The following is a 10,036-nucleotide window of genomic DNA, read 5'->3' on the forward strand; positions in this document are numbered from 1 at the left end:
AGAGAACTACAGAGGCTAATGTGGATCAAAGCATAGCATTTTTATCTTTTTTATGGTTGTTGTTTGCTTGGTTTTTTTCTCATTTTTTTTCCTTTTGATCTGATTTTCCTTGTGCAGCATGATGAATATGGAAATATGTTTAAAAGAATTGTACATTTTTTAACCTAAATTGGCTTACTTTCTGTCTAGGGAAGTAGTGAATTAGGGAGAGAGAAAGTGAAAAATTTGGAATACAAGGTTTTGTAAGGGTGAGTATTTTAAACTATCTTTGCATGTATTTTGAAAAATAAAAAGCTATTATTAAAAAAAAAAAAGAATCTTCACATAACAGAATGAATACAAACCTGGTTATACTTTAGTTCACAATTTCCTTTGTCTTTCTATCTTCCCTATGCCTTTTTTTGCCAATTTCCCCCTCTTTTCCCAATTCGTCTTGGTTCCAATTCTGAAAAGGTGTCAGGAAGCTACAAGGGTTTTGAGATAACCTGGAGAGTCCAGTAGAAGTTGCTTGGCCCACAAGGAGGGAATGATTTAATTTAGTTCTATTTAATCCATGTTTTGAGAAGCTTTTAAAAGGTCAGAATCATAATGATATACTTGGAGAACCCTAGAGAATCAACTAAAAAAACTATTAGAAATAATCCACAACTTTAGCAAAGTTGCAGGATACAAAATAAATCCACATAAATCCTCAGCATTTTTATATTATCACTAACAAAATTCAACAGAAAGAGATACAAAAAGAAATTCCATTTAAAATAACTGTCAATAGGATAAAATATTTGGGAATCTATCTGCCAAGAGAAAGTCAGGAACTATGTCAGCAAAACTACAAAAAACTTTCCACACAAATAAAATCATATCTAAACAATTGGAAAAATATCAAGTGCTCTTGGATAGATCAAGCGAATATAATAACGATGACAATACTACCTAAACTAACCTATTTATTTAGTGCTATACCAATAAAATTCCCAAGAAACTATTTTACTGACCTAGAAAAAAATGACATCAAAATTCATCTGGAAGAACAAAAGGTCAAGAATTTCAAGGGAATTAATGAAAAAAAAAAGCAAATGAAGGTGGCTTAGCTGTACCAGATCTAAAACTATATTATAAAGCAGCAGTCATCAAAACCATTTGGCTAAGAAATAGACTAGTTGATCAGTGAGTGGAATAGGTTAGGTTCACAGAACAAAATAGTCAATGACTATAGCAGTCTAGTGTTTGACAAACCCAAAGACCCCAGCTTTTGGGATGAGAATTCACTATTTGACAAAAACTTGTGGGAAAATTACAAACTAGTATGTCAGAAACTAGGCAGTGACCCACACATAACACCACATACCAAGATTAGATCAAAATGGGTTTATGATCTAGACATAAAGAATGATATTATAAACAAATTAGAAGAACATAGGATAGTTTATTTCTCAGATGGAGAGAAAGGAATTTGTGACCAAAGAACAACTAGAGATCATTATTGATCACAAAATAGATAATTTTGATTATATTAAGTTAAAAAGTTTTTATAAAAACAAAACTAATGCAGACAAGATTAGAAGGGAAGCAATAAAATGGGAAAACATTTTTACATTCAAAGGCTCTGATAAAGGCCTCATTTCTAAAATACATAGAGATTTACTCAAATTGATAAGAATTTAAGCCATTCTCCAATTGATAAATGGTCAAAGGATATGAACAGACAATTTTCAAATGAAGAAATTGAAACCATTTCTAATTATATGAAAAGATGCTCTAAATCACTACTGATCAAAGAAATGCAAATTAAGACAATTCTGAGATACCACTACAAACCTCTGAGATTGGCTAAGATGACAGGAAAAGATAATGATGGTATTGGAGGGGATGTGGAAAAATTGGAACTCTGATACATTGTTGGTGGAACTGTGAACAGATCCAGCCATTCTGAAGAGCAATTTGGAACGATGCTCAAAATGTTATCAAATTGTGCATACCCTTTGATCCAGCAGTGTTTCTATTGGGCTTGTATACCAAAGAGATCTTAAAGGAGGGAAAGGGACCCATATGTGCAAAAATGTTTGTGGCAGCCCTTTTTGTAGTGGCAAGAAACTGGAAACTGAGTGGATGCCCATCAATTGGAGAATGGCTGAATAAGTTATGGTATGAATGTTATGGAATATTATTCTTCTATAAGAAAAGATCAAGGGGATGATTTTAGAGAGTCCTGGAGAGACTTATATGAATTGATGTTAAGTTAAATGAGCAGCACCAGGACATCATTATACACAGCAACAAGACTATACAATGATCAGTTCTGACAGACGTGGCTCTTTTCAACAATGAGATGATTCAAACCAGTTCCAATCATCTTGTGATGAAGAGAGCTAGCTGTACCCATAGTGGAAACTGTGGGAACTGAGTGTGGACCACAGCATAGCATTCAAACTCTTTCTATTGTTTGTTTGCATTTTGTTTTCTTTCCCAGTTTTTTTCTTTCTTTATGCGATTTTTCTTATGCAGCAAGATAGCTGTATAAATATGTATACATATATTGGATTTAACATATATTTTAACATATTTAACATGTATTGGATTACCTGCCATCTAGGGGAGGGGGTGAGTGGAAGGAGAGGATAATTTGGAACAGAAGGCTTTGCAAGGATCAGTGTTAAAAAATTACTCATACATACGTTTTGTAAAAAAAAAAAAAAAAAAAAAAAAAAGCTTTAATAAAATTTAAAAAAAAAATCAGAATCTTAGAAACCAAAAGGGTAAAAATTGGACTTAATCACAGAAATGGAGAGGGTTTACACGAGTGAACTAAACAAGTACATTTTGGGCTTCTCTCTTAAAAAAACATTTGAGAAGTGCAACGTCAGCAGCAGAAGACAAGAGGGACCAGGCAGTACCTAAGCTTAGAAGGGGATATTTAGCATTTCTATTGTATAACAGTCTTTAAGTACCTAAATTTTAAACAGCTGCTGAATATAAAGTAGTAGGTATAAAGTGAAGAGATTGTATAAGAGGAACCCAAGTGACTGAAATAGCAGGCAATTATGATAGTTGAGTGGCAATTAATTATTGTTTTAAATATTATTTTGAGGTATTTATAAAGCTAATAACTATATTTATATAGGGTTTAAGATTTGCCAAGGGTTTTACAAATGTGTTGATGGTAGATTTCAATGTATCTTGAGGCACAGTGACTGGAAGGGAGGCAGAATAGCTATTTCTGTCCTTTTCACACACATATGCTTCTCCAAGAGAGTCTTCTTTTTTTTTTTTTTTTTTTTTTTTTTTTTTTTCCTTGTGAGGCAAGTGGGATTAAGTGATTTGCCTAGGGTCACATAAAGAATTAAGTGTTTAAGGCAGAATTTAAAGTTAGGTCCTCTTGACTTTAGGGGTGGTGCTCTATCCACTGCACTCATTTATCTATTCCCAAAGTCTTTAATTCTTGACAGAAGAGGAAATAGGAGATTGGGACTTGAGGTCACTCTGCTTTCCTCTTAGAGAGGGAGTATCTGGCTAGAATTATATTTTTCTGTTAGATGGAGTTAGCAGAAAAAGTCTGAAGTAGTGATAAGATTATTCCTTGAGGCAATCATGGAAATGCACTGATGGAGATCAACTCAACCTTACAGTCTGTGGGGATCTTTGGTAACCCCATCTTACTGTATCCAGTCAGAAAGTCAAATTATGTCTAGTCCCTGAGGTTAAATTTCCCCTATAAATCTGTCCATGGCTTATTTCATCTTTGCTGAATCCCTTTTGAGTTAGCCTGCTACAGCATTCTACTTCCTGGTATCTTTCTTCTCATTCCTCCTCCCCCATGCCTCATAGTGTCTTTCTCCTTATGCCCATGTTTCATGATAGCTAACTAACTCTTTTAGGGGGCTAAACTCCTCTATGAATTTAGTCTGCCAGTCAATGGGTTACTCCCACTTCATGGAGAATTCCATGTACCCCTGGGGAACTTGTCTTTTCCATTGTTAATTATTAAAAACCCTTTCTTTGGGAGTAGTTGGTTGGTGCTAGATAAAGCATCCCTGAAGTCAGGAGGACCCCAGTTCAAATCTAGCCTCCGACACTTAGCACTGACTAGCTAAGTGAACCTGGACAAGTCATTTAACCCCAATTGCCTCACCAAAAAAAAACAACCAAACAAACAACAAAAGTCTTTTCTTTGCTAACTATATGTTCTCCCAAATCTATTTCATATTTATCAATACTGGTGTCTATTTTATCTCTTCATTTTGTCTATAATCTCTTCTCATAAATAATGAGAAAGGTCATTGTAAATTTATTACATGACCAAATCCCAACATTTGGAACCAAACCCCAATATTTGGTGCCAATTGCTCTCTTCAGTCTCATCATTTGATGCCTATATCAATCTCACCATTTGGCGTGCCAAATCTCAAATTCATTACTTATCACTTAGTAAGAAACCTGTTTATCCAATGTGTAGCAAAACAGATATCAAAGAAGGTATATGTAGGAAAAAATATACCAGACAAAACTAAAGGAGTTCTTCATTGGTGGTAAGGCAACTCAGTCCAAAGCAGTCCCGTATCTTAATTAAGCTCCCCAAATCTCCAGTGTAACAATCTGGATAGAGGAGCATGTTGGAGACTACCAGCTCTTCTTACATTGGCTTCTTTCCAGAATCATTTTCTTTGGTCACCTGAAGTGGAGGTGTGCATCTTCTAACCTCAGTGAGGCTTTGGGCCTGGGGTTACACAAATATTAAACCATTTTATCCTTACAACAACCCTGGCAAGTAGGTACTATTATTATTTCAATAATGGTTAAGTGAATTGCTCAGGATCACAAGCTATAGTCTGAGGCAAGATTTGAGCTCTTCCTGACTCCAGGTCCAGATGCTTTATCCATTTAATTATTAAATGATCTAAATCAGTGGTTTGAAAACTTTTTTGGTCTCAGCACCTCTTTACACTCTTAAAAACTACTGAGAATTCTAAAAAGTTTTTGCCATAATAGAAGTTAGAACTAATACTTTTAAAAATATTTAATAATGTAAAATATAAATTCCAGGCTACCTCCCTGGGGCCTCAGAATCAGCCAGAATCAGGATAAGCAAAAGTCCTTGATCTTTAGGGGGAGAAGAGAAGTGAGCACACTTTTTAAGTGTTTCAGTCCTTTACAATAAAATAGCAATCCTATTACAGATGAACATAAATAACATTTTAATGAAAAATATATTTTTCAAAACAAATATTTCATAAAAATGGCATTGTTTTAACAATTTTGCAAATCTTTCCCAAATCTAGCTTGATAGAAGACAGGTGACTATCTGCTTCTGTATTCAATCTATTGTTATAAATTGTTTTGGAGTATATAGAGAATATATAGTATTACACACAAATGGTTAGAAAAGGGAGGACTATTTTTAATAGCCTTTTTATATAATTATGGATATTTTTGGCACCATACCAAAATTTAACAAGTAATAGTTTTAATTGCAATGAGGAATCTGAATCCCTATCAATAAACTTTTGTTGCTATTACATTAAAATCCATTGGACCAACTTTTCTATCAGCAAGATATTAGGCAGGTAGATGGTACAATGGATAGAGTGCTGGGTTTGGAGTCAGGAAGCTCAAATCTAGATTCAGATAATTCTTAGCTGTGAGACCTTTGGCAAGTCATATAACCTCATTTGCCTCAGTTTCCTCCTCTACAATGGAACAATAATAGCATCTCCCACCTATGGTTGCTGTTACGATCAAATGAGATATTTGTAAAGCATTTCACATAGAGCTTGACCATAGTAAATGCTACATAAATACTAGCTATTATTATTATCTTGAACTTTGAATGGGTCTTTTATCCATGTATAATTTTCTAACATTAACCAATAACCATCTGGAAAATATTCACTGTGTTATGAAAATCTTCCAAATTATGACTTTTAAAAAATATCTATATCTACTTGTCTATATCAAATATCAAATCAAAGCAATTCAATATCCAGAAATCACATTCATTAATATAACCACCCATATATTCAGAAAAATCTTTTAAGTATTAGGAACTGTCAAACTTACAGAAGCAGATACAAGTTTTCCAAAATTCTAATTTTCACTTGAAAGCTCGAATTTTATCATTGTCAGCACTGTCATTTGTTTTCTTTGTAATGACAGACTTCTCATTTTCAAGAAAACATCTGTAAAATACTCAAGTCTGAATACCTACCTGTTGTATACATAGAAGAGTTGGCCTTAGAAAGAAGGACCATTTCTTCAATGAACACCAAAACAAAGGGAAGTATGGTAGAGGATAATGTCAAGAGGTTGTCAGATGAAGAAGAAAGGAGTTGTCTTTTTTTTTTTTTTGGTCTTTTTCTGATTTATTGTATCTCATTAATAAGAGAAATTAAAGCATTCGATTATTGGTGGAGTTGTGAATTGATCCAACCATTCTGAAAAACAATTTGGAACTATGCCCAAAGGGGTACAAAACTGTGTGTTTCCTTTGATCTAGCAGTATCACTACTTGGGTCTGTATCCCAAGGAGATCATAGAAAAAAGGGGAAAAAACCCACCTGTAGAAAAGTATTTGTACAAAAACAAAATAAGTTTTGTTTGTTTGCTTGTTTTTTTCTTTCTCATAGTCCTTTCCCTTTTGGTCTGCTTTTTTTTGCACAACATGACAAAGGTACTACATGTTTGTTCCTGCTGTAATGTGAAGTAAATATTTCTATGTAAAAACTTACCAAAAAAATGATATTGAAGCATTCAGAATTTGAATTGCCATCTTGTAAGACTCATGTTTCCAAGCAAAATTATTGCCATTCATGTGCTAAATTTTCTTGCAGATGAAGCAGGAAATTTACTTAAGTATTAGACAAGTTCAACTCAATGAACTCAATACAGCTTTAAAAGTCTGGTAGCTTCACTGCAAAATGGGGATTAGGGGAGATCAGAATTAAAACAGTCAGCAAATATTGCTTGTACCTATTACATTGCCATTTTGTTTTAAAAATAAAAGCAACATTTTTTTTGGGGGGGGGGAAGCTATTACTTATATTAATACTGATCTAGATAATTTAAACAAAGCACCAAACCAAAGGTCATGTGTACTTTTGTAAGTAGATGGGTGCTAGACCCCCTTTCCCAAATTAACTAATCAGAGACATCTTTAGGTACAAAAAGAAAGTATTTAATCCCAATTTAGGGAGAGGTCCAAGCACACCTGGGAGACATCCCAACTCCCATCATGTGCTCCTGAACCTGATCAGCTGGAAGTAGAATAGATGATTAAATAGAAGACCCAAGCCTTTTCATTGGGTAGACCAAAAGAATTTAACTATCTTTGACCAATAGTCACCATTGTTGTCTGCTTCCTGTGGGTCTTGTCACTGCCTGTGACAAGGATCAAGGTCTGGGAATAGGGATCATGTGACTTAGGCCTAGTATCATAAACTTGAGAAAACTTCATCCCATCAGTCCCATTCACTTTGCTTAAATTCCTTCAATGATGGGGAAACTACTGAATCTCGCATAGTCCAGTACACTGTGGGAAATCTTTATTTCTGAGAAAAATATTTTTCCTGTTGTGGCACCTAAATTTACTTTTTAGTTGAAATTCATTGTGAGAAATGGATAGGCATTTGGTTTCTACAGTTATGAAAATTAAATTGGAGAAATGAAACTTAAAATGAGAAAACTGAACCCACAAGGAGAACATCAAGGAATAATCAAGGGTGAAGGTTATCTTCCCCCAAAAGAAAATAAGTTCCTTGGGGGCAAGGACTGACTTTTATAATTGGGCGTGGTGCCTGAGATTTGAAAAGAATCTTTTGTTCTCTGTCCTTAACTCTCTTCGGTTACCCTTCAAAGATTCTTCTAGAATGGAAGCTCCTTTGGAAACAGGGACTGGCTATGTAATGAGGGGTGGAAATTCACATCGTTTAACTACAGGAACATCCAATTAATGGGGAATCAGAGGAGGGACTTGGGCTTCAGGATAGGAAATAAAATGCTGCCTTTGGAGTTTCAAAGGTGTGTCTACTTACCTAGCACCTTCTTGCAAGAATATAAAGTAAATCTTTTCTGCATTCATCAGTCAGTGTAGTTCTTGGTAAGATATTTTGTTTCTTATATTCATTGCTACCCATAGTGATACATAAACTAAGTCTACCTGCATGTTTTTCATTTGCCAGTCCCTTGAACATTTCCCTCTCCTAGACTACTTTAGTTGTTGCTAAACATATCCAGTTCCTTCAAGTGATTATGATGTGGCAAAAGAGAAGAGTTCTCTAAAAAGATCTCAATTTTCTTGGTATCAAATTGATATCCTTGAGAGAAGAGAAGCAGTGGTATTGTGGGACTCTTGAGAAAAGAACTTTGTGGGAAATGAGAAAAAAGGACTGCTTTGCTGAAGTGAGGGTCCAGTTGAGGTCAGATAGCATAAATATGTAGTGAATCTAGTTAGCACAGTTTTGTGACTTTTTCTAGTTAAATTTAGTAAGGTGATTTTTTTTATCTTGCCTTCTCATTTCTTGCATAAATAGGAACAGAAGCAGGGTGAAGATTGAACAAAGAATGAATTTAAGTGCCTATATATTCAGAGCCCTTTGTTGGGGATAGCCTAGACATCAGTCTGGGCATGTCACTCAATCTCTGCTTCATCAAGTACCTACCTTAAAAGGTTGTGAGAATGGAATTAAGTATTATTTGTAAAGGGCTTAACAAAATCGTCATATAAATGTTTATGTTCTTCCTTTTCCCAAGGTACAAAGGTACAAGCCCTCTACCAATGCCTGTGTAAGAAACAAAATATCTACACTGACTCACTAGTGAATGCAGGAAAAATTTATTTTACATTCTTGTGAGAATGAGTGCCTAGGTGACTAGACACACCTTTGAAAGTCCCAAAGTTGCATTTTATTTCCTATCTTGAAGCACAAGTCCCTCCTCCGATTCCCCATTAATTGGATGTTACAGAAGTTAAATGACATGAATCTCTATCCCTTCTTACATAGTCCCTGTTTCCAAGGAGCTTACATTTTAGAAGGGGGAAGGTAACAGAGGAAGGTTAAGAAGAAAGAACAATTTTTTTTTTTATTTCATATCTCAGGCCACCATCCCTCATTATAAAAATTAGTCCAAGTTCCCAAGGAGCTTACATTCTTTTGGGGGAAGATAACTTCCACCCTTGATTATTTCTTGATGTCCTTGTGGGTTTCAGTTTTCAAATTTGTTTCATTTCTCCAATTTAATTTTAACTGTGCAAACCAAATGCCCATTCATTTCTCATACCTGGAATGCACTACCTCCTCATTTCTGCTCCCCCATTCCTTCTAAGTTTCCATCAAAGCCCATCTCAAGAATTTTCCAGATCCTTCAAGCTGCTAGTGCTGCCTTCCTTCTCCAAATTACTTGTATTTATTTTGTGTATTTGCATTTTCCTCGATGTCTCCCTGATAGAAAGCAAAATGTTTGGCAGTTGACAGTTTATTTAATTTACTCTTAAGGCATTAGAGGACCACCCTCCCCCCCAAACAAACTGCAGATAGTAGGGTTTAATAAATTCTTGTTCATTGATTGGGAGGGCCTGAGCTCTATGAGAAGGCAGGGTACCATCCTTTCTTTGCCTTTCTCCTTGTCCTAGATTTATAAAACCTATAGATTTATAGGATCTATGTAAATCTATAGATTTATAGAATATCAGATCTGAAAAGGACTTTGGAGACCATAGGATCATAGATCTAGTGGAAATATTAAGATAGCCATATTATCTAATCTCACCGTTTTACAAAAGGAGGAATGAATCCCAGAAGGGTTAAGTAATTTGCCTAACATGACATAGTAAATCTCATAAGTGGGAAGCAAACTCGGGTCCTCCGACTAGATCGCTCCACTGTCCAAAGGAGAAAACTGAGGTCGAGAGATGAAATGTCTTGCTCAGGGTGCTCCAACCGGTCCAGTCCCCTGCAGCGGATCAGATAACGGCTAGAAAACCGTGTTCCTTTCCATATTGCCACATTTGAAGGTCAGATACAAGTTAACCCGGTGAAGGTGAGAG

General features: G+C 35.2%; 1 long non-coding RNA gene across 1 annotated transcript; it reads right to left on the reverse strand.

Moving 5' to 3' along the window:
- Nucleotides 1–8,808: 8,808 nt before the first annotated feature.
- Nucleotides 8,809–9,849, reverse strand: LOC116421473. Its single transcript, XR_004231842.1, has 2 exons — nt 9,760–9,849; nt 8,809–9,431 (listed from the first exon to the last, which is right to left on the reverse strand). It is a non-coding gene; the product is annotated as an uncharacterized LOC116421473 (long non-coding RNA).
- Nucleotides 9,850–10,036: the final 187 nt, after the last annotated feature.

The sequence above is a fragment of the Sarcophilus harrisii genome, chromosome 2 (assembly GCF_902635505.1).
Source record: "Sarcophilus harrisii chromosome 2, mSarHar1.11, whole genome shotgun sequence".
NCBI classification, from domain to species: Eukaryota; Metazoa; Chordata; class Mammalia; order Dasyuromorphia; family Dasyuridae; genus Sarcophilus; species Sarcophilus harrisii.